Raw genomic sequence first — 22783 nt, forward strand, 5'->3', positions numbered from 1 at the left:
CCAGGGTAGAGTATTCAACCCAAATTTATTGATTCGACACAAGGGGAGCCAAAGAATATTCTCAAGTATTAGCAGTTGAGTTGTCAATTCAACCACACCTGGATAACTTAGTATCTGCAGCAAAGTATTTAGTAGCAAAGTAGTATGATAGTAATGGTAACAGTGGCAAAAGTAAAGATAATAGTTTTGTAGTAATTGTAACAGTAGCAACGGAAAAGTAAATAAGCGAAACACAATATGTGAAAAGCTCATAAGCATTGGATCAGTGATGGATAATTATGTCGGATGCGATTCCTCATGTAATAGCTATAACATAGGGTGACACAGAACTAGCTCCAGTTCATCAATGTAATGTAGGCATGTATTCCGAATATAGTCATACGTGCTTATGGAAAAGAACTTGCATGGCATGTTTTGTCCTACCCTCCCGTGGCAGTGGTGTCCTAGTGGAAACTAAGGGATATTAAGGCCTCCTTTTAATAGAGAACTAGAACAAAGCATTAGCACATAGTGAATACATGAACTCCTCAAACTATGGTCATCACCGAGAAGTATCCCGATTATTGTCACTTCGGGGTTGTCGGATCATAACACATAATAGGTGACTATAGACTTGCAAGATAGGATCAAAAACTCACATATATTCATTAAAACATAATAGGTTCAGATCTGAAATCATGGCACTCGGGCCCTAGTGACAAGCATTAAGCATAGCAAAGTCATAGCAACATCAATCTCAGAACATAGTGGATACTAGGGATCAAACCCTAACAAAACTAACTTGAGTTCATGGTAAATCTCATCCAACCCATCACCGTCCAGCAAGCCTATGATGGAGTTACTCATGCACGGCAGTGAGCATCATGAAATTGGTGATGGAGGATGGTTGATGATGATGACGGCGATGAATCCCCCTCTTCGGAGCCCCGAACGGACTCCAGATCAGCCCTCCCGAGAGAGATTAGGGCTTGGTGGCAGCTCCGTATCGTAAAACACAATGAAACTTTCTCTCTGATTTTTTTCTCCGTGAAACGGAATATATAGAGTTGGAGTTGAGGTCTGTGGAGCATCAGGGGGCCCACGAGACAGGGGGCGCGCCCAGGGGGAGGGCGCCCCCCCACCCTCGTGGACACGGTGCGGGCCCCCTGGCCTTGATTCTTTCGCCAGTATTTTTTATATTTTCCAAAAGTTATCTCCATGGATTTTCAAGTCATTCCGAGAACTTTTGTTTTCTGCACAATAAACAACACCATGGCAGTTCTGCTGAAAATAGCGTCAGTCTGGGTTAGTTTCATTTAAATCATGCAAGTTAGAGTCCAAAACAAGGGCAAAAGTGTTTGGATGAGTAGATACGTTGGAGATGTATCAGGCACTTCCGAAATCAGGGACGGCAATGGGAAGCCGCGACGCAATAAAAACAAGCGTCGAAACAATGAAGACAACCCAGACAACACGACGGTAAACGCCGGATTCAGGGGCTCTCGACCTAGTCTACGGAAAAAGCCATTTAAATGCAGCAGAGATGGACCGTCCAGCCTAAACAAAATTCTAGACAAATTATGTCAGATTCACGGCACCCCCAAAAACCTGCAAATCACACCAACAGAGAATGCTGGGTCTTCAAGCAGGCTAGCAAGCTAAACGCCAAACACAAAGGGAAGGAGACGCCAAGTGAGGACGAGGACGAGCCTCGCCAGCCGAACACTGGGGGACAGAAAAAATTTCCACCAGAGGTCAAAACAGTGAACATGATTTACGCAACTCACATACCAAGGAGGAGGCGCAAATGCGCACTCCGAGACGTATACGTTATAGAGCCTGTCGCCCCCAAGTTCAACCCTTGGTCGGCCTGCCCGATCACTTTCAATCGCAGGGATCATCCGACTAGTATCCGGCACGGAGGATCGGTTGCCTTGGTGCTCGACCCAATAATTAACGGATACCATCTCACCAGAGTCCTTATGGACGGCGGCAGTAGTCTTAATCTGATATATCAGGACACTGTCTGCAAGATGGGGATAGACCCATCAAGAATCAGCCAAAGCAGTAATACCTTTAAAGGAGTAATGCAGGCGTAGAGGCTTGCTGTACATGATCTCTAACATTAGAGGTTGTATTTGGTTCTCCCGACAACTTTCGAAGCAAAGAATTAATCTTCGACACTACTCCATTCCGAAGCGGCTATCACGCACTACTCGGAAGAACAGCCTTCGCTTCTTTCAATGCGATACGGCATTACGCTTATCTTAAACTTAAAATGCCCAATCCATGTGGCGTCATCACAATCAGCGGAAATACAGAGCGTTCCCTACGTGCGGAAGAATATGTGGCGGCTCTAGCAGCCGAACCACTGAATGGCCTCCTCAATCCGAACAAATGATCGGTCTTAAAGACCATGGACACGGCTAGACGTGTCCGGCGCACCACTAGTTGTAGCAGCCCAGATAAGCCTGAGCTTGGGTCGATGACTATACCCCCATATGTGGTGCTAGGGGCTGCCTGCATGTAAAAGGGCCCATAGTTTGGCTCGACCCTATTAATACAATAATAGATCGCATTTTCATGGTTCATTAAGAATAACCAACTTTTCGCATGATCACACCAGATTGTTTTACCTGGGCTTTTCTTTTTTACAGATGATCATCATGCTACACCCTTCCGAGATACGGCACAACGTAGATAAAGGCGCAGACGTGCAGCAGGGCCCTATTCAAAGGTTTCTTTTTAGATTAAGACCCTGTGTAAACCTTTTTTATTTTCTCTTGTTGTTTCACACCCTACGGGTACTCAAATCAACCAAGAGGGACACTGGCGTTATTGGCAAGCTTTTTTCACTCTAGATTAATGCATGTACCTAGAAATTTAGGGCTCATTATCGAGGGCGATACTCAGCCCAGTATATATTTTAAAGTTCGAATACCTTCGGGGGTGTTCGGCATTGCGAGTTTGGCCTTATATGCATCAGCTCCGAATCATGTCTTTGGTCAATAGTTGGGTTTGTCTGGCTCCCATGTTTTGCTACCTTACGTTCCACTCTATCGGATAAGGTGGCACCGGGAGAACTACTGCGATTGTGCCCTGGATCACCTAGATGAGCACCTTAGTAGAGAAAGCCAAAAACTGAATGTCATGATAAAGCGAGAGACTGGTCAACCACTCGATGAATTAGCTTAATCTTTGGGATTCCTCCGCCTTAACGAAGGACCGGTTCCCCGGTCACGTATGTACGTGCACCGTATTCGTATGAGCGCGGACATACCAGGGGCTATATAGTAGCCCCACCGTCAAACTCCTATGGCTAAGTGAAAGTGTTAAAGCTATATAGTCCGATTGCCTTGTTCGTCGCGCTATCACCTCCTTAACGGACCAAGGCGTTGGATCAAGTGTGATTATGCGCTTTACCCAACACCCCCATATTATGTGCGTGGGGGCTGAAGCCGACGACTGCAAACTTTCAGGTCATATACATACATACATAAATGGACGCACAAGAGGCACTACAATACTTTACGGGCAAAAGTATAAATATAGCCTTTACTTTCAAAAGCATTGTTTACAATCAAGATACATGTCACTCGAACATGGTACCCTTTGAGCACTGAGCCTCTATTAAACGGGCACCTTCTAGGACTTCTTCAAAATAGTGCTCGGGCGAGTCCTGGCCTCTGGGCAGACCCCTGGTTGCAACAGCGGTGGCCTCCATCTTCGCCCAATATGTCTTCACACGGGCAAGAGCCATCCGCGCACCCTCTATGCACGCCGACCTCTTGACAGCGTCGATATGCGGCACAACACGAAGAAATCGTTGCACTAAACCAAAATAACTATCCGGAGTTGGCTCCTTCGACCAAAGATGGCAAGCCCGGACAACCTATGGAGCTTGGCCCACTCGTCCATTTGCTCATTCAACAGCAGCGGGCGCTTTGGAGCGTTGAACTGCGACCGGAACAATTTTTCCACCTCATGATCTTTTTGATCTTTGAAATACTCTGTTGCATCAGCAGTACTCTTTGCTAAATCCAAGTACGCATCTGGAGAACTCCATAATTGATCAAGAGGGGCATACTTCGGATCGCCGAACTTCCTCCGCAATAAAAAGGGCCTCCCAGCCGTGATATCTCTGGCTTGACGAAGCTCCTCCCGCGCCGCTCTGATTTCAGAGCAAGTTTCCTTGGCCGCTTCCAAGGCCTTCTTCAGGTTAGTTGTGTTCGCTTGGCTTTCCCTCTCAAGGAGCTCAAATCGGCTGGCGGCATTTTGCAGCTCAATAGCCATGTTGGCTATTTTATCTTCGCTCTGGAAAAGAGCAGCCTGTTCGGCTCTTAATTCTTCGGCCGCTTTCAGGGCAGCCGCGCCACTTCTCCTGGCTTGTTCCTTGGCTCGGGCAAGTTCTGCCCGAAGGGTCTCCACGGCGGCAGCTCCATCTGCAATCAAAGCATATTATAGATACTAGCATCATGCTCCTCTTAATGCTTGGTGACCACCCGAATATACATACCCTGTGTCTCGTCAAGCCGCTTGTTCACAAGCATGACGTCCGCATCCGCCACGTCAAGCTGCTGCCTCAATTCGGCAAAATCAGCAGTCCGGTCAGCCGTCAGACCTTTAGTTGCCTGCGCATGAAAGCAGTGTTGTCATTACCTGAGACTATGATCCTCTGTTTGCCGCCTCCGGATGGCAACCAGAGTCTTAGGGGCTACTATCTATACAGAGCACACCTAGCATGAGCCGTACAGTCAAATATATATATATTACTTTAGGTACCTCAAAACCTCTTAGTAGGCTTGTAAAAGCTTCATTCAACCCGCTTTTGGCGGATGAGATCCTATCAACCACCGTACCCATTAAGGTACGATGTGCCTCTGAGATAGCCGCTTGCTCCAAAAGATCCATCAATGTGTCCGGTTGTACACCGGATAGTCCCGGGCTTTTTCTGTTGGTCTCCTCAGGAGCCAAGGACCCCGGACTTTGGGCGGCCGAAGAATTACCTTCTGGCCTTTGCGGATCAGGAGAAATCCTCCGCGACAACACGTCAGGGTTGTCCGTCTCACAAGGCGGGGAAGCAGGGGGAGGCATTTCGCTCTCCATCATCTCCGGAAGAAGATCCCCCGAATACGAACTTTGTTGAGAAGGGCTATGAGCCGGACTGCAAAACATATGTCTCGGTTGTTATTCTCAGAGAAAAAGCAAGATATATTTATCAAAGTGCCTTTGTTCACTTATGGCTCGGTTGATGGCTGGCCCCCTTGCGGGCGCTGTGCGGTAAGGACGCCCTCTGGGCCAGGGCCCCCTGGCGAAGGTTTCTTCCCTCGTTTGGAAACCTCCATTTCCAGATCTTCCGGGGCGCCCCTTTTCTTCCTGTGGGGAGAGGGGATTTTAGATTCACCTCCATGATCTCCCTCCTTCGCGGAGGCACTAATTCCCCCGGTTTGGATGTGTAATGTATGAAGCCCGCTTTTGGCTTCTCTATTTCTCCCCTCATCTTCTCCTGATGGCACTTGATAGGGTGCGCGATCCAGCATCCTGGTTAGTACGGGATCCGGCGAGCCTTCGGGAAGAGGGGCCGAACACCTGATCCTCTCTGCCTTTCTTATCCAGTCCTGGCCGACGGTAGTTTTTAAGAATAATGTTGCGACAAATATAAAGACAGCATGTTCGGTCGCGGAGTTACTTACTTGGGTATCTGGACGGTTGCAGTTGAGACCCGCATCCTCGGTGGTGTCCGGACACTTTATTCGTGATCCGAAGAATAAACGATACATCCCTTCGAGCGTCACGCCGAAGAAGTGTTGAATAGTTCGCGGTCCTTCTGGGTTGAACTCCCACATACGGAGAGATCGACATTGGCATGGCAGGACCCGACGAACTAGCATTCCCTGAATTACTTTGACGAGACTGACATCCCTCTTGAGGAGATCTTGGATGCGGCTTTGCAATGTCAGCACGTCATTTACTAGCCCCTAGTCCAGCCCTTTGTTGACCCATGACGCCAGTTGAGGCGGAGGGCCCGGGCGGAAGGCTGGGGCGGCTGCCCGCTTTGTACCTCGGGGTGTTGTGATGTAGAACCACTCCCGTTGCCGTAAGTCGTACACCTCCGGGAAGGAGCCTTTTGGCCATAGGGCGTCAGTGCCTTTGCTTATTATAGCGCCTCCGCACTCTGCATGTCGCCCGTAGATCATCTTCAGCGTCACGTTAAAGTTCTTGAGCCATAAGCCGAAGTGTGGGTTAATGCAGAGGAAGGCCTCACACACGATGACAAACGACGAGATGTGAAGGATAGAATCTGGGGCTAGATCATGAAAGTCTAGCCCGTAATAGAACATGAGCCCTCTTACAAAGGGACCAAGACTAAAGCCTAGCCCTCTGAGGAAGTGGGAAACAAATACAATTCTCTCGTTGGGTTCGGGAGTGGGGATAACCTTCCCTGGAGCAGGTAGCCTGTGGGGGATTTCGGCGGTCAGATACCTAGCCTCCCTAAGCTTCTTGATGTCCTCCTCTATAATGGAAGAGGCCATCCACCGGCCTTCAAGGTTGGATCTAGACATGGTTGACGATCCGGAGCGCTTAACCTGAACCTTGGGTGTTGGAACTCGAGGTAGGGGAAGGGATGGATTGGGCGTGGAAATAAAAGGACAGGTCTGGACCTCTTTATAAAGAGGGTGAATACCAAGCGTCCTCCGCGTGGCCGTCTGGAACTTGCCTAAAACCGAGGAGTCATACTAACAGCACGATTGGGTTACCCACACCCGTATTGATGAGGATCCCGTGATAAGGGGAACACGATCTCTGCTCCGACAAGATGTGCCAATAAAACCGCCTTGCGATACGTGAAGTAGCAGGCTGGGAAAAATGGTTCATACAATAACCGGGTCGTGGCGTGATGTCACGCTGTGAAAAGTTGTTAGCAGATTAGATTTGTGGAATATTGTACTCTCTACGGTGGTAAATGGAATTTGTTTTGTAGAGCCGAACATGATCCTTATGTTCAAAATCTTCTATGGAGTATTCGGAGAAGGAACCCGTCTTGCAATGCCGAAGACAATCTGCATGCCGGACTCATCGTCATTGAAGCCTAGTTCAGGGGCTACTGAGGGAGTCCTGGATTAGGGGGTCCTCGGACAGCCGGACTATGTACTTGTGCCGGACTGTTGGACTATGAAGATACAAGATTGAAGACTTCGTCCCGTGTCCGGGTGGGACTCTCCTTTGCATGGAAGGCAAGCTTGGCAATTCGGATATGTAGATTTCCTTCTCTACAACCGACTCGTGTAACCCTAGCCCCCTCCTGTGTCTATATAAACCGGAGGGATTAGTCCGTTGGACAACAACAATCATAATCATAGGCTAGCTTATAGGGTTTAGCCTCTACGATCTCGTGGTAGATCAACTCTTGTAATACTCATATCATCAAGATCAATCAAGTAGGAAGTAGGGTATTACCTCCATCGATAGGGCCCGAACCTGGGTAAACATTGTGTCCCCCGCCTCCTATTACCATTAGCCTTAGATGCACAGTACGGGACTATTGGAAATATGCCCTAGAGGCAATAATAATTAGTTATTATTATATTTCCTTGTTCATGATAATAGTTTATTATCCATGCTATAATTGTATTGAAAGGAAACTCAGATACATGTGTGGGTACATAGACAACACCATGTCCCTAGTAAGCCTCTAGTTGACTAGCTCGTTGATCAATAGATGGTTACGGTTTCCTAACCATGGACATTGGATGTCATTGATAACGGGATCACATCATTAGGAGAATGATGTGATGGACAAGACCCAATCCTAAGCCTAGCACAAAGATCGTAGTTCGTATGCTAAAGCTTTTCTAATGTCAAGTATCTTTTCCTTAGACCATGAGATTGTGCAATTCCTGGATACCGTAGGAATGCTTTGGGTGTACCAAACGTCACAACGTAACTGGGTGGCTATAAAGGTGCACTACAGGTATCACCGAAAGTGTCTGTTGGGTTGGCACGAATCGAGACTGGGATTTGTCACTCCGTGTAAACGGAGAGGTATCTCTGGGCCCACTCGATAGGACATCATCATAATGTGCACAATGTGACCAAGGGGTTGATCACGGGATGATGTGTTACCGAACGAGTAAAGAGACTTGCCCGTAACGAGAATGAAAAGGTATCGGTATACCGACGATCGAATCTCGGGCAAGTACAATACCGTTAGACAAAGGGAATTGTATACAGGATTGATTGAGTCCTTAACATCGTGGTTCATCCGGTGAGATCATCGTGGAACATGTGGGAGCCAACATGGGTATCCAGATCCTGCTGTTGGTTATTGGCCGGAGAGTTGTCTCGGTCATGTCTGCATGGTTCCCGAACCCGTAGGGTCTACACACTTAAGGTTCGATGACGCTAGGGTTATAAAGGAAGTTTGTATGTGGTTACCGAATGTTGTTCGGAGTCCTGGATGGGATCTCGGACGTCACGAGGAGTTCCGGAATGGTCCGGAGGTAAAGATTTATATATGAGAAGTCTTATTTTGGTCGCCGGAAAAGTTTCGCACTTTATCGGTATTGTACCGGGAGTGCCGAAAGGGGTCCGGGGGTCCATCGGGGGGGTCCACCTGCCCCGGGGGGGCACATGGGCTGTAGGGGGTGCGCCTTGGCCTATATGGGCCAAGGGCACTAGCCCCAAGAGGCCCATGCGCCAAGATATAAGAAAAAGGGGAGAGTCCTCAAGGGGGAAGGCACCTCCGAGGTGCCTTGGGGAGGATGGACTCCTTCCCCCCTTGGCCGCACCCCTTCCTTGGAGGAAGGGGCAAGGCTGCGCCTCCCCCATCTCCCTTGCCCCTATATAAAGGGAGGGGAGGGAGGGGTGGCCACGCCTGAAGCCCTGGCGCCTCCCTCCCTCCCGTGACACCTTCTCCTCTCCCGCGGTGCTTGGCAAAGCCCTGCTAGATTGCCACGCTCCTCCACCACCACCACGCCGTTGTGCTGCTGCTGGATGGAGTCTTCCTCAACCTCTCCCTCTCTCCTTGCTGGATCAAGGCATGGGAGACGTCACCGGGTTGTACGTGTGTTGAACGCGGAGGTGCCGTCCGTTCGGCACTAGGATCTCCGGTGATTTGGATCACGACGAGTACGACTCCTTCAACCCCATTCTCTTGAACGCTTCCGCTTAGCGATCTACAAGGGTATGTAGATGCACTCTCCTTCCCCTCGTTGTTGGTTTCTTCATAGATAGATCTTGGTGACACGTAGGAAAATTTTGAATTTCTACTACGTTCCCCAACAGTGGCATCATGAGCTAGGTCTATTGCGTAGATTCTTTGCATGAGTAGAACACAAAGTAGTTGTGGGCGTTGATTTTGTTCAATATGCTTACCGTTACTAGTCCAATCTTGTTTCGACGGTATTGTGGGATGAAGCGGCCCGGACCGACCTTACACGTACTCTTACGTGAGACAGGTTCCACCGACGGACATGCACTTGGTGCATAAGGTGGCTAGCGGGTGCCAGTCTCTCCCACTTTAGTCGGAACAGATTCGATGAAAAGGGTCCTTATTAAGGGTAAATAGCAATTGGCAGATCACGTTGTGGTTTTGCGTAGGTAAGAAACGTTCTTGCTAGAAACCCATAGCAGCCACGTAAAACATGCAAACAACAATTAGAGGACGTCTAACTTGTTTTTGCAGGGTATGCTATGTGATGTGATATGGCCAAGAAGAATGTGATGAATGATATGTGATGTATGAGATTGATCATGTTCTTGTAATAGGAATCACGACTTGCATGTCGATGAGTATGACAACTGGCAGGAGCCATAGGAGTTGTCTTTATTTATTGTATGACCTGTGTGTCATTGAACAACTCCATGTAATTACTTTACTTTATTGCTAACCGGTAGCCATAGTAGTAGAAGTAATAATTGGCGAGACAACTTCATGACGACACGATGATGGAGATCATGGTGTCATGCCGGTGACGATGATGATCATGGAGCCCCGAAGATGGAAATCAATGGAGCTATATGATATTGGCCATATCATGTCACTACTATATAATTGCATGTGATGTTTATTATGTTTATGCATCTTGTTTACTTAGAGCGAAGGTAGTAAATAAGATGATCCCTTACAACAATTTCAAGAAGTGTTCTCCCCTAACTGTGCACCATTGCTAAAGTTCGTCGCTTCTAAGCACCACGTGATGATCGGGTGTGATGGATTCTTACGTTCACATACAACGGGTGTAAGACAGATTTACACACGCGAAACACTTAGGGTTAACTTGACGAGCCTAGCATGTACAGACATGGCCTCGGAACACAGAGACCGAAAGGTCGAGCATGAGTCGTATAGTAGATACGATCAACATGAAGATGTTCACCGATGATGACTAGTCTGTCTCACGTGATGATCGGACACGGCCTAGTTGACTCGGATCATGTAATCACTTAGATGACTAGAGGGATGTCTATCTGAGTGGGAGTTCATAAGATGAACTTAATTATCCTGAACATAGTCAAAAGATCTTTGCAAATTATATCGTAAGCTCGCGCTTTACTTCCACTGTTTAGATATGTTCCTAGAGAAAATATAGTTGAAAGTTGATAGTAGCGATTATGCGATCAGTAGAAAGCTTATGTCCTTAATGCACCGCTCAGTGTGCAGAACCCCAAACGTCGTCTGTGGATGTTGCGAACATCGGACATACACGTTTTGATAACTACGTGATAGTTCAGTTAAATGGTTTAGAGTAGAGGCACCAAAGACGTTTTCGAAATGTCGCGGAACATATGAGATGTTTCGAGGGCTGAAATTGGGATTTCAGGCTCGTGCCCATGTCAAGAGGTATGAGACCTCCGACGATTTTCTTAGCCTGCAAACTAAGGGAGAAAGCTCAATCGATGAGCTTGTGCTCAGATTGTCTGAGTGCAACAATCACTTGAATCGAGTGGGAGTTGATCTTCCAGATGAGATAGTGATGTTTCTCCAAAGTCATTGCCACCAAGCTGCTAGAGCTTCGTGATGAACTATAACATATTAGGGATACATATGATGATCCTTGAGGTATTCGCGATGTTTGACACCGCGAAAGTAGAAATCAAGAAGGAGCATCAATTGTTGATGGTTGGTGAAACCACTAGTTTCAAGAAGGGCAAGGGCAAGAAGGGATACTTCATGAAACGGCAAATCAGTTGCTGCTCTAGTGAAGAAACCCAAGGTTGAACCCAAACCCGAGACTAAGTGCTTCTGTAATAAGGGGAACAGCCACTGGAGCAGCATTACCCTAGATACTTGGTAGATGAGAAGGCTGACAAGGTCGATAGAAGTATATTGGATATACATTATGTTAAGGTGTACTTTACTAGTACTCCTAGTAGCACCAGGGTATTAAGATACCGGTTCGGTTGCTAAGTGTTAGTAACTCGAAATAAAAGAGCTACGGAATAAACGGAGACTAGCTAAAGGAGAGCTGACGATATGTGTTGGAAGTGTTTCCAAGTTTGATGTGATCAAACATCGCACGCTCCCTCTACCATCAAGATTAGTATTAAACCTGAATAATTGTCATTTGGTGTTTGCGTTGAGCATAGACATGATTGGATTATGTCTATCGCAATACGGTTATTCATTTAAGGAGAATAATGGTTACTCTATTTATTTGAACAATACCTTCAATGGTCTTGCACCTAAAGGAATGGTTTATTGAATCTTGATCGTAGTGTTACACATTTTCATGCCAAAAGATATAAGATAGTAATGATAGTACCACTTACTTGTGGCACTTCCATGTAGGTCATATTGGTATAAAATGCATGAAGAAGCTCCATGTTGATGGATCTTTGGACTCACTCGTTTTGAAAAGTTTGAGACATGCGAACCATGTCTGTTGGTGTATAAGCATGAAGAAACTCCATGCAGATGGATCGTTTGGACTCACTTGATTTTGAATCACTTGAGATATGCAAATCATACCACATAGGCAAGATGACTGAAAAGCCTCAGTTTCAGTAAAATGGAACAAGATAGCAACTTGTTGGAAGCAACACATTTTGATGTGTGCAGTCCAATGAGTGCTGAGGCATGCAGTGAATATCGTTATGTTCTTACTTCACAGATGATTCGGGTAGATGTTGAGTATATTTACTTTGAAACACAAGTCTAAATTATTGAATGGTTCAAGTAATTTTAGAGTGAAGTTGAAGATCATCGTGACAAGAGGATAAAATGTCTATGATATGATCATAAAGATGAGTATCTGAGTTACGAGCTTTGGCACGCAACAAAGACATTGTGGAAATTGTTTCACAATTAATACCGCCTGGAACACCATAGTGTGATGGTGTGTCCGAACATCATAGTTGCACCCTATTGGATATGGTGTGTACCATGATGTCTCTTATCGAATTACCACTATCGTTCATGTTAGGCATTAGAGACAACCACACTCATTTTAATAGGGTACCACATAATTCCGTTGAGACGACACCGTTTGGAGAAACCTAAGTTGTCGTTTCTTAAAGGTTTGGGGCTGCGACGCTTATGTGAAAGAGTTTCAGGTTGATAAGCTCAAACCCAAAGCGGATAAAATGCATCTTCATAGGACACCCAAAAAAGGTTGGGTATACCTCCTATCTCAGATCCGAAAGCAAAAAGGTAATTGTTTCTTGAATCGGGTCCTTTCTCGAGGAAAAGTTCGTCTCGAAAAGTTGAGTGGGAGGATGGTGGAGACTTGATGAGGTTATTGAACCATCACTTCAACCAGTGTGTATCAGGGCACAGAAAGTTGTTCCTGTGGCACCTACACCAATTGAAGTGGAAGCTTATGATAGTGATCATGAAATTCCGGATCAAGTCACTACTGTACCTCGTAGGACGACAAGGACGCGTACTGCTTCGGAGTGGTACGGTGACCCTGTCTTGAAGGTCATGTTGCTAGACAACAATGAACCTACGAGCTATGGAGAAGCGATGGTGGGCCCAAATTCTGACAAATGGTTAGAAGCCATGAAATCCGAGATAGGATCCATGTATCAGAACAAAGCATGGACTTTGGTGGACTTGCCCGATGATCGGCAAGCCATTGAGATAGATGGATCTTTAAGAAGAAGACGGACGTGGACGGTAATGTCACCGTCTATGAAGCTCGACTTGTGGCGAAGAGTTTTTCACAAGTTCAAGGAGTTGACTATGATGAGATTTTCTCATCCGTAGCGATGCTTAAGTCCGTCGGAATCATGTTAGCATTAGCTGCATTTATGAAATCTGGCAAATGGATGTCAAAACGAGTTTTTCCTTACCAGTTTTCGTAAGGAAAGGTTGTATGTGATACAATCAGAAAGGTTTTGTCGATCCTAAGGATGCTAAAAGGTATGCTAGCTCCAGCGATCCTTCTAAGGACTGGAGTAAGCATCTCGGAGTTGGAATGTACGCTTTGATGAGATGATCAAAGATTTTGGATTTATACAAAGTTTATGAGAAACTTGTATTTCCAAAGAAGTGAGTGGGAGCACTATAGAATTTCTGATGAGTATGTGTCGTTGACATATTGATGATCAGAAATGATGTAGAATTTTCTGTAAAGCATATAGGGTTATTTGAAAAGTGTTTTTCAAGTGAAAACCTGGATTAAGCTACTTGAACATTGAGCATCAAGACCTATGAGGATAGATCAAAAGCCGCTTAATGGTACTTTCAAATGAGCATATACCTTGACATGATCTTGAAGGTGTTCAAGATGGATCAGTCAAAGAAGGAGTTCTTGCCTGAGATGTAAGGTATGAAGTTAAGACTTAAAGCTCGACCACGGCAGAAAAGAGAGAAAGGACGAAGGTCGTCCCCTATGCTTCAGACGTAGGCTCTATAGTATGCTATGCTGTGTACCGCACCGGAAGTGTGCCTTGCCATGAGTCAGTCAAGGGGTACAAGAATGATCCAGGAATGGATCATTGGACAGCGGTCAAAATTGTCCTTGGAGTAAATAAGGACATGTTTCTCGATTATGGAGGTGATAAAGAGTTCGGCGTAAAGGGTTACGTCGATGCAAGCTTTAACACCTATCCGAATGACTCTGAGTAGCAAACCGGATACGTATAGTGGAGCAACCATTTGGAATAGCTCCAAGTGGAGAGTGGTAGTAGCATTTACAATATGACCTATAGATTTGCGAAGTACATACGGATCTGAATGTTACAGATCCGTTGACTAAAACCTCTCTCACAAGCAGAACATGATCAAACCCCAGAACTCATTGAGTCTTAATCACATGATGATGTGAACTAGTTTAGTGACACTAGTAAACTCTTTGGATGTTGGTCACATGGTGATGTGACCTGTGAGTGTTAATCACATGGCGATGTGAACTAGATTATTGACTCCAGTGCAAGTGGGAGACTGTCGGAAATATGCCCTAGAGGCAATAATAATTAGTTATTATTATATTTCCTTGTTCATGACAATAGTTTATTATCCATGCTATAATTGTATTGAAAGGAAACTCAGATACATGTGTGGGTACATAGACAACACCATGTCCCTAGTAAGCCTCTAGTTGACTAGCTCGTTGATCAATAGATGGTTACGGTTTCCTAACCATGGACATTGGATGTCATTGATAACGGGATCACATCATTAGGAGAATGATGTGATGGACAAGACCCAATCCTAAGCCTAGCACAAAGATCGTAGTTCGTATGCTAAAGCTTTTCTAATGTCAAGTATCTTTTCCTTAGACCATGAGATTGTGCAACTCCCGGATACCATAGGAATGCTTTGGGTGTACCAAACGTCACAACGTAACTGGGTGGCTATAAAGGTGCACTACAGGTATCTCCAAAAGTGTCTGTTGGGTTGGCACGAATCGAGACTGGGATTTGTCACTCCGTGTAAATGGAGAGGTATCTCTGGGCCCACTCGGTAGGACATCATCATAATGTGCACAATGTGACCAAGGGGTTGATCACGGGATGATGTGTTACGGAACGAGTAAAGAGAGTTGACGGTAACGAGATTGAACAAGGTATCGGTATACCGACGATCGAATCTCGGGCAAGTACAATACCGTTAGACAAAGGGAATTGTATACGGGATTGATTGAGTCCTTGACATCGTGGTTCATCCGGTGAGATCATCGTGGAACATGTGGGAGCCAACATGGGTATCCAGATCCCGCTGTTGGTTATTGGCCGGAGAGTTGTCTCGGTCATGTCTGCATGGTTCCCGAACCCGTAGGGTCTACACACTTAAGGTTCGATGACGCTAGGGTTATAAAGGAAGTTTGTATGTGGTTACCGAATGTTGTTCGGAGTCCCAGATGAGATCCCGGATGTCACGAGGAGTTCCGGAATGGTCCGGAGGTAAAGATTTATATATGGGAAGTCTTATTTTGGTCGCCGGAAAAGTTTCGCACTTTATCGGTATTGTACCGGGAGTGCCGAAAGGGGTCCGGGGGTCCACCGGGGGGGGGGTCCACCTGCCCCGGGGGGGCACATGGGCTGTAGGGGGTGCACCTTGGCCTATATGGGCCAAGGGCACCAGCCCCAAGAGGCCCATGCGCCAAGATATAAGAAAAAGGGGAGAGTCCTCAAGGGGGAAGGCACCTCCGAGGTGCCTTGGGGAGGATGGACTCCTTCCCCCCTTGGCCGCACCCCTTCCTTGGAGGAAGGGGCAAGGCTGCGCCTCCCCCCTCTCCCTTGCCCCTATATAAAGGGAGGGGAGGGAGGGGTGGCCGCACCTGAAGCCCTGGCGCCTCCCTCCCTCCCGTGACACCTTCTCCTCTCCCACGGTGCTTGGCAAAGCCCTGCTGGATTGCTACGCTCCTCCACCACCACCACGCCGTTGTGCTGCTGCTAGATGGAGTCTTCCTCAACCTCTCCCTCTCTCCTTGCTGGATCAAGGCATGGGAGACGTCATCGGGCTGTACGTGTGTTGAACGCGGAGGTGCCGTCCGTTCGGCACTAGGATCTCCGGTGATTTGGATCACGACGAGTACGACTCCTTCAACCCCGTTCTCTTGAACGCTTCCGCTTAGCGATCTACAAGGGTATGTAGATCCACTCTCCTTCCCCTCGTTGCTGGTTTCTTCATAGATAGATCTTGGTGACACGTAGGAAAATTTTGAATTTCTTCTACGTTCCTCAACAGGGACCCCCTACCCGAGATCCGCCGGTTTTGACACCGACACCAGGCATCGGACATCCGGCCCCTGGAGATCTACATGGCCAGGAGTATGTAGCAGAAGCTACAGGGACCGGACATCCGGCGTCTAGCCCGGACATCCGGCCCACCTCACCGGAATTTCGGCCTCCAGCCCGGACATCCGGAGGCACCATCCAGGGAGCACCGAAGGCTGCCCAGACAGCCCGGACATCCGGTCATCACCCCGGACATCCGGCCCCTCCGCCCGGACATCCGGCGCCGCCCATCCAAAGAGCAGCACGACCGTCTTCACCAGCCCGGACATCCGGCCCTTCAGCTCGGACATCCGGCCCCCCGCGAGCGCCTGGACATTCGGCCTTCCCTGTATGTGAACAGTGTAAGGGCTGTGGCCCGTGTACCCCCTTCGCCCCTAGACTATATATACTCCATCTCCACCTACGTTTTAGGGTCAGCATTGTGATAGCTCATTTGAGATAGAGCATTGCTCATCCGTACCGGATCTACTCCTCATGAGGGACCACACCTCTTCGGAGAAGATCCATCCGGATTCAAGGCCGCCATCCGGAGAAGACAATCAAGACCTCCTTACGGAGAAGAACGGTTACTCTTGTATCATCCCTTGTTGACTTTGGATCTCGTGTTACTTTGTGCCTCGATGATCTAGCACTTGTGTGATCAATTTCGTGTCGGTTGACTGTTTCTCTTGTTTTTCCCTCGTGATTTCCCTCGTGTTCTTCCGCGCGTTCTTCGTGTTCCCCGTAGGGATCCTCTCCAAACGTGAAAGATCGGCCCCTAGGGTTCTGCCCTACATCAGTAATTCTTGCTTCAAAAAAAGCAAGCAACTTACAGCTACAATTGAGGCAACTACATGTTTCATAGCTGGCAAGTTTGTGGTTTTCTTGAGTTTCATGTTACACAAGTTCTTTCCTGAAGCGAAGGTGCATCGAATAAAAAAGGTTAAGTCTGTGGCTCTCTAAAAATTTAGGCTAGACTTGTCATTCTACGAGAACAACATAAACAACTTGCCAACTAGATTTGAGGCAAGAATTTTTGGAAGATGGTGATGCAAGAACTTGCAAAAATGATGAGGCAACTAGTGGTTTAGGTAATTACAAGGCAAAGAAAAAGTTGCAGCTTGTTAACTTCTATTTTTTGAAGCAAGTAGTCGCAGCTTGTTACAACTTGCCAGCAGACTAAAACAAGGAAAAATAGTGTACTCACCATGTCTTTTCGGTCCAAGTGATTTGACTTGTTAAACCTGGCAGTAATCTCTTTTGTATTCCATATCATCTGGTGTAACCTGAACTGTGGAAAACATATAGACAAAAATGGAGCGAATGATGAAATTTCCATTGGTTGTAGTACAAATCACTATCAAGAAGGGGAGCAAGGGCAAAAAAGCCACTGTAGGGATATAACTATTTGTGTAAGCCGCCCAGGAGGGGCCGGGATACGCAAATAAGACTCATTAGAAAGAAGCCCAAGACCAAGCATGAAGATGGCGGTTCAATAAAGGGTCTAAGGCCCACATGCGGCTTAAGGCCCATAGTGGTAAACCGCCATGATGGCATGACTTGTAACACAAGGTAGAATTAACTAGTCACCGAGCCGGACACTGTCTATGAGCCGACCGAGACTCTGTAGGCTGCAGGGCGTCCACCCGTGTATATAAGGGGACGACCCGCTGGTGGCTTAGGGCAAGAAACATCTCGTCGAGAACCGGGCAAAGCGTATCTCGCTTCCTGGTTATCGAAACCTCAAGCAATACCAACCCAACTAGACATAGGACTTAGCTTCACCGTAAGGGGCCGAACTAGTATAACTCTCTCGTTTCCTTTGTCCCAATTAACCCCTTTAAGCTTCCTAGTTGCGATGGCTCCACGACTAAGTCCTTGCAAGAGGACATCTGCCGTGACAATTCCACGACAGTTGGCGCCCACCATGGGGCCAGCGCACGGTGGATTTGAGTTCTTGAAGGGCAACTTCGAAGGGCTCAAGGGATACATAGTTGGCCGGATGACCAAGAGTCGCCGCAGCAAGATCTACATCGATGACGAAGGCTGGGGCCCCGATGCCGGCTCAATTGAGTATGGGTACCGGGTCCCCTTCAGCGGAATCCACGTCTTCATCCGCCGGATTGGTGAGCCGGGCCCTGAGCCAGAAAACTGCACCGACCTCAACGAGACGGCTCAGCGTGCGAGACCCGCCTGAGTTCAACCCGCCATGAAGCGTGCCTTCGTGGGCTGCATCCACGGGGAGGAACTTTCTAAAGGATCTGAAGATGGTGGTGAGACGGCCGTCCTCTCTGACGGTGATTCGTCCGCCGGTTCAACAGATTCGCTGTATCAGGTGCAAGATGGCGTGCTTGGGGGCTGTTCCGATGGCCCCAGTATTCCGGACCCCTATGAGCCGCCAAGATGGGCAGGAGTCTTCATGGCTGGGACTCAACCCGGCCAAAACTCTACAACCGCTGCAGCAATAATGTCCGGGTCAGGAGCAGCCGGGGCAGGAGGCCCTGTGCGCCCGCCGGCATAGATACTGATGGATCTCATGGATAAGCTTACGGCCCTATTAACCACCACAGTCATTTCGGCAAATCATGATGAGCATAATGTGGAGGTGGCACAGGTGCGTGAGGAGATAGCTCGGGCCAAGGAGGCCTTGGCAGCTGAGGACACCAGGTTGGCCACAGAGCGGGCGGCTTTGGATGCACGGGCACAAGGGCTACAGTCGGAGGCCTTCCAGCTCACGATGAGCCTGAACGCGTCTAACAAGGTGATGAGGAGGAGACATCAGAAAACCCAGTCCCGTTTACCTCCGGTTTATGATCCTCAGAATCTTTTTGCTACACCCGGAGCTGGCCCAAGTAACCCGCCAGATGCAAATCAGTTTATGACAGCCGGAACAGGAGGACCGGCTCAGCCTCGGGAGATGGCACCTCCTCACGGGAACATGGCACCGCCCCGTTACATGCCAATACCACCGGGCCACTTTTCCAACCCCATGGAGAACTTAATCGCAGCATCGGCGCGTTTGGCGGCTCTCCCAGTGGACGGTGATGATCTGACAGCAGTGGAGACCCGGAGGATCAGAGAACTTGTCCAGACGGCCCTGGCTCAGCAGGAGACTTGTTCTTATAGCCGGGACAGGATTCTTTCAACCCCTTTGCCTTTGTTAGCACCGCCTCGTCAAAACCGGAGTCCAAGTTACAGCAGGCACATGGAGTCAGAAGCTTTGTCAAGCAACGCCCAGCGCCATAACCAGCCCGGTGGCTATAACCCGGTACAAGACCGAATACGTCAGGAGAACAAGCGGGCGGCTCAGCTAGCGGCTCAACAGACGGCTCATCAAGATTTCCCAGAGTATCCGATGACTTCTGTTGAGACGGGAGTGGCTACTAGAACTGGTGGTGTTCCTTGTTTGGTGTCGGCTCTGCGTAATGTACGCCTACCCAAGGACTTCAAGGGACCTCGAAAGATGCCGAATTACACGGCCGACTTACAGCCCGGAGCGTGGATCGAAAGTTATGAGATGGCCATGGAGCTGTTGGAGGTCGGCGACGCGGCAATGTCTAAGTACTTCACCATGATGTTGGATGGAACGGCCCGGTCTTGGTTAAAGGGTTTGCCGCCAAATTCCATTAATTCATGGGCAGACCTAAAGGCCCGATTCATCCAGAACTTCAAAGACACTTGCAATCAATCCGTGTCGATTGTGGACTTGACCAATTGTAAGCAGGAGGAGGGTGAATATACAACACATTGGGTGCACCGGGTCAAGGAGATAATACATTCGTCTGATAAGATGGATGCCGGCTCTGCAGTCCTCATGTTGGAGAAGAACTGCCGCTTTGAGCCGCCGAGACATAAACTAGGGCGCCTTAAGCGTGATTGCAACGATATGGGTACGCTGATGGCAGCTTTAGTCAAATACGCCGACTCTGATAGTACCAAGGATTCCGTGTCTGATGAGGAAAAGACAGGGAAGGGAAAGAAGAACGGCAATGGAAAGGGCCAGCAGCATAACCCGATGAATCAAGGAGGCAATAAGCGTAAGGCGGAGGGTAACCTGGAGTTTGTGGCCAATGCCAATGCGCGGGGTAATAATCAGAGGCATAAGGGAAAACCGCCCCCTCGATCTGGTGGGTCAGGCCCATCTCTTGAGCAGTTACTCAATGAGCCTTGCCCTAGACACGGCACCCAGGAACGACCCGCCACCCACTTATGGAAAGATTGCGCGATCATGAAGGCTTTTAAAAATTCCAACACGTTTGATGGCAATCACGGGTCGGGCGGCGGCTCAGGAGCTAGCGGTTTTCATGGCCCGGGCGGCGGTTCAAGTTCCGGTTTTCAGGGACATCAAGGCGGTTATAATCAACAGCAGTCTGGTCAAGGGGAGCAACAGCAGCAGCAGTCGGGTTATCAAAGCCATCCGAAGCAGCTGAATAGTGGGCAGTATCACGTGTTCACCACCAGGTTGTGCAAACGGGACCAGAAGGTTCATAAGAGGGCCGTGAATTCTGTTGAGCCGGTGGTTCCCCGTTATTTGATATGGTCAGAACAGCCCATTGTATGGAGCAGGGAAGATCACCCCCTCCGGTTTGATAATTCGGGTCAGTTAGCTTTGGTCGTAGCACCTTAGGTTGGTGGATATAAATTCACTAAGGTACTCATGGACGGGGGTAGCAGCATCAATATCCTCTATTATGAGACCTTTCGACGCATGGGGTTAACTGATAAGAATTTGAAGACGTCCAACACTGTTTTTCATGGAGCGGTTCCCGGTAAGTCGGCTTACCCAGTTGGCAAGATTGAACTGGAAGTGGCCTTTGGAGATGAGTATGATTCCAGGGCTAAGAAATTGACGTTTGAGGTGGTCAAAATCAGGAGTCCATATCATGCTTTGTTTGGGCGGCCGGCTTATGCCAAGTTCATGGCACGGTCATGTTATGTTTATCTGCAGCTTAAGATGCCGGGTCACAGGGGCACCATCACCGTGCATGGAAGTTGAAAGGTAGCCCTGGAATGTGAGGAGGGCGACGCGGCTTATGCTGAGTCTATTTGTGCAGCAGAGGAACTGAAATTTTATCAAGACAATGTTGACCCGGCGGATATGACCTCTCTAAACAAGCCAACCACCGAGCATGACCCGGCGATGAAGTTTAAGTCGGCTGCTGAAACCAAGCTTGTAGATTTCAATCCAGGTGATTCATCTAAGCAGTTCAGTATCAGTGCTAATTTGGATCCTAAATAGGAAAGTGCGCTCATCGAGTTCATCCGTGAGAACCGGGACATCTTCGCATGGAAACCTTCTAACATGCCGGGTGTACCGAGAGAACTCGCTGAGCACACTCTCAATATTGATCCGAAGTATAAGCCGGTCAGGCAGTTTCTTCGACGGTTCAACAAAGAGAGACGGAAAGCTATTGGAGAGGAAGTCGCCCGGCTCTTAGCGGTTGGGTTTATTGTTGAAGTTTTTCACCCGGAGTGGTTGGCTAACCTGATGCTCGTGCTCAAGAAGAAGGGCACTTGGCGGATGTGTGTGGATTACACGGACTTAAATAAAGCTTGTCCGGCTGATCCCTTTGCTCTTCCCCGTATTGATCAAATCATTGATGCTACGGCGGGCTGCGAGCGTTTGAGCTTTTTGGATGCTTACTCTGGTTATCATCAGATCAAAATGGCAGTTAAGGACCAGGAGAAGACGCCTTTCATCACACCGTTTGGAGCCTTCTGTTATGTATCTATGCCATTTGGGCTCAAGAGTGAACAGGCGACTTATCAGCGATTGATAACCCACAAGTATAGGGGATCGCAACAGTTTTTGAGGGTAGAGTATTCAACCCAAATTTATTGATTCGACACATGGGGAGCCAAAGAATATTCTCAAGTATTAGTAGCTCAGTTGTCAATTCAACCACACCTGGAAACTTAGTATCTGTAGCAAAGTGTTTAGTAGCAAAGTAATATGATAGTGGTGGTAACGGTAACAAAAGTAAAGACAACAAAAGTAATGTTTTTGGTATTTTGTAGTGATTGTAACAGTAGCAACGGAAAAGTAAATAAGCGAGAACCAGTATATGGAAAACCCGTAGGCACCGGATTAGCGATGGATAATTATGCCGGATGCGGTTCGTCATGTAACAGTCATAACATAGGGTGACACAGAACTAGCTCCAATTCATCAATGTAATGTAGGCATGTATTCCGTATATAGTCATACGTGCTTATGGAAAAGAACTTGCATGACATCTTTTGTCCTACCCTCCCATGGCAGCGGGGTCCTATTGGAAACTAAGGGATATTAAGGCCTCCTTTTAATAGAGAACCGGAACAAAGCATTAGCACATAGTGAATACATGAACTCCTCAAACTATGGTCATCACCGGGAGTGATCCTGATTATTGTCACTTCCGGGTTGCCGGATCATAACACATAGTAGGTGACTATAGACTTGCAAGATAGGATCAAGAACACACATATATTCATGGAAACATAATAGGTTCAGATCTGAAATCATGGCACTCGGGCCCTAGTGACAAGCATTAAGCATAGCAAAGTCATAGCAACATCAATCTCAGAACATAATGGATACTAGGGATCAAACCCTAACAAAACTAACTCGATTACATGATAAATCTCATCCAACCCA

The sequence above is a fragment of the Triticum dicoccoides genome, chromosome 3B (assembly GCF_002162155.2).
Source record: "Triticum dicoccoides isolate Atlit2015 ecotype Zavitan chromosome 3B, WEW_v2.0, whole genome shotgun sequence".
Classification (NCBI taxonomy): Eukaryota; Viridiplantae; Streptophyta; class Magnoliopsida; order Poales; family Poaceae; genus Triticum; species Triticum dicoccoides.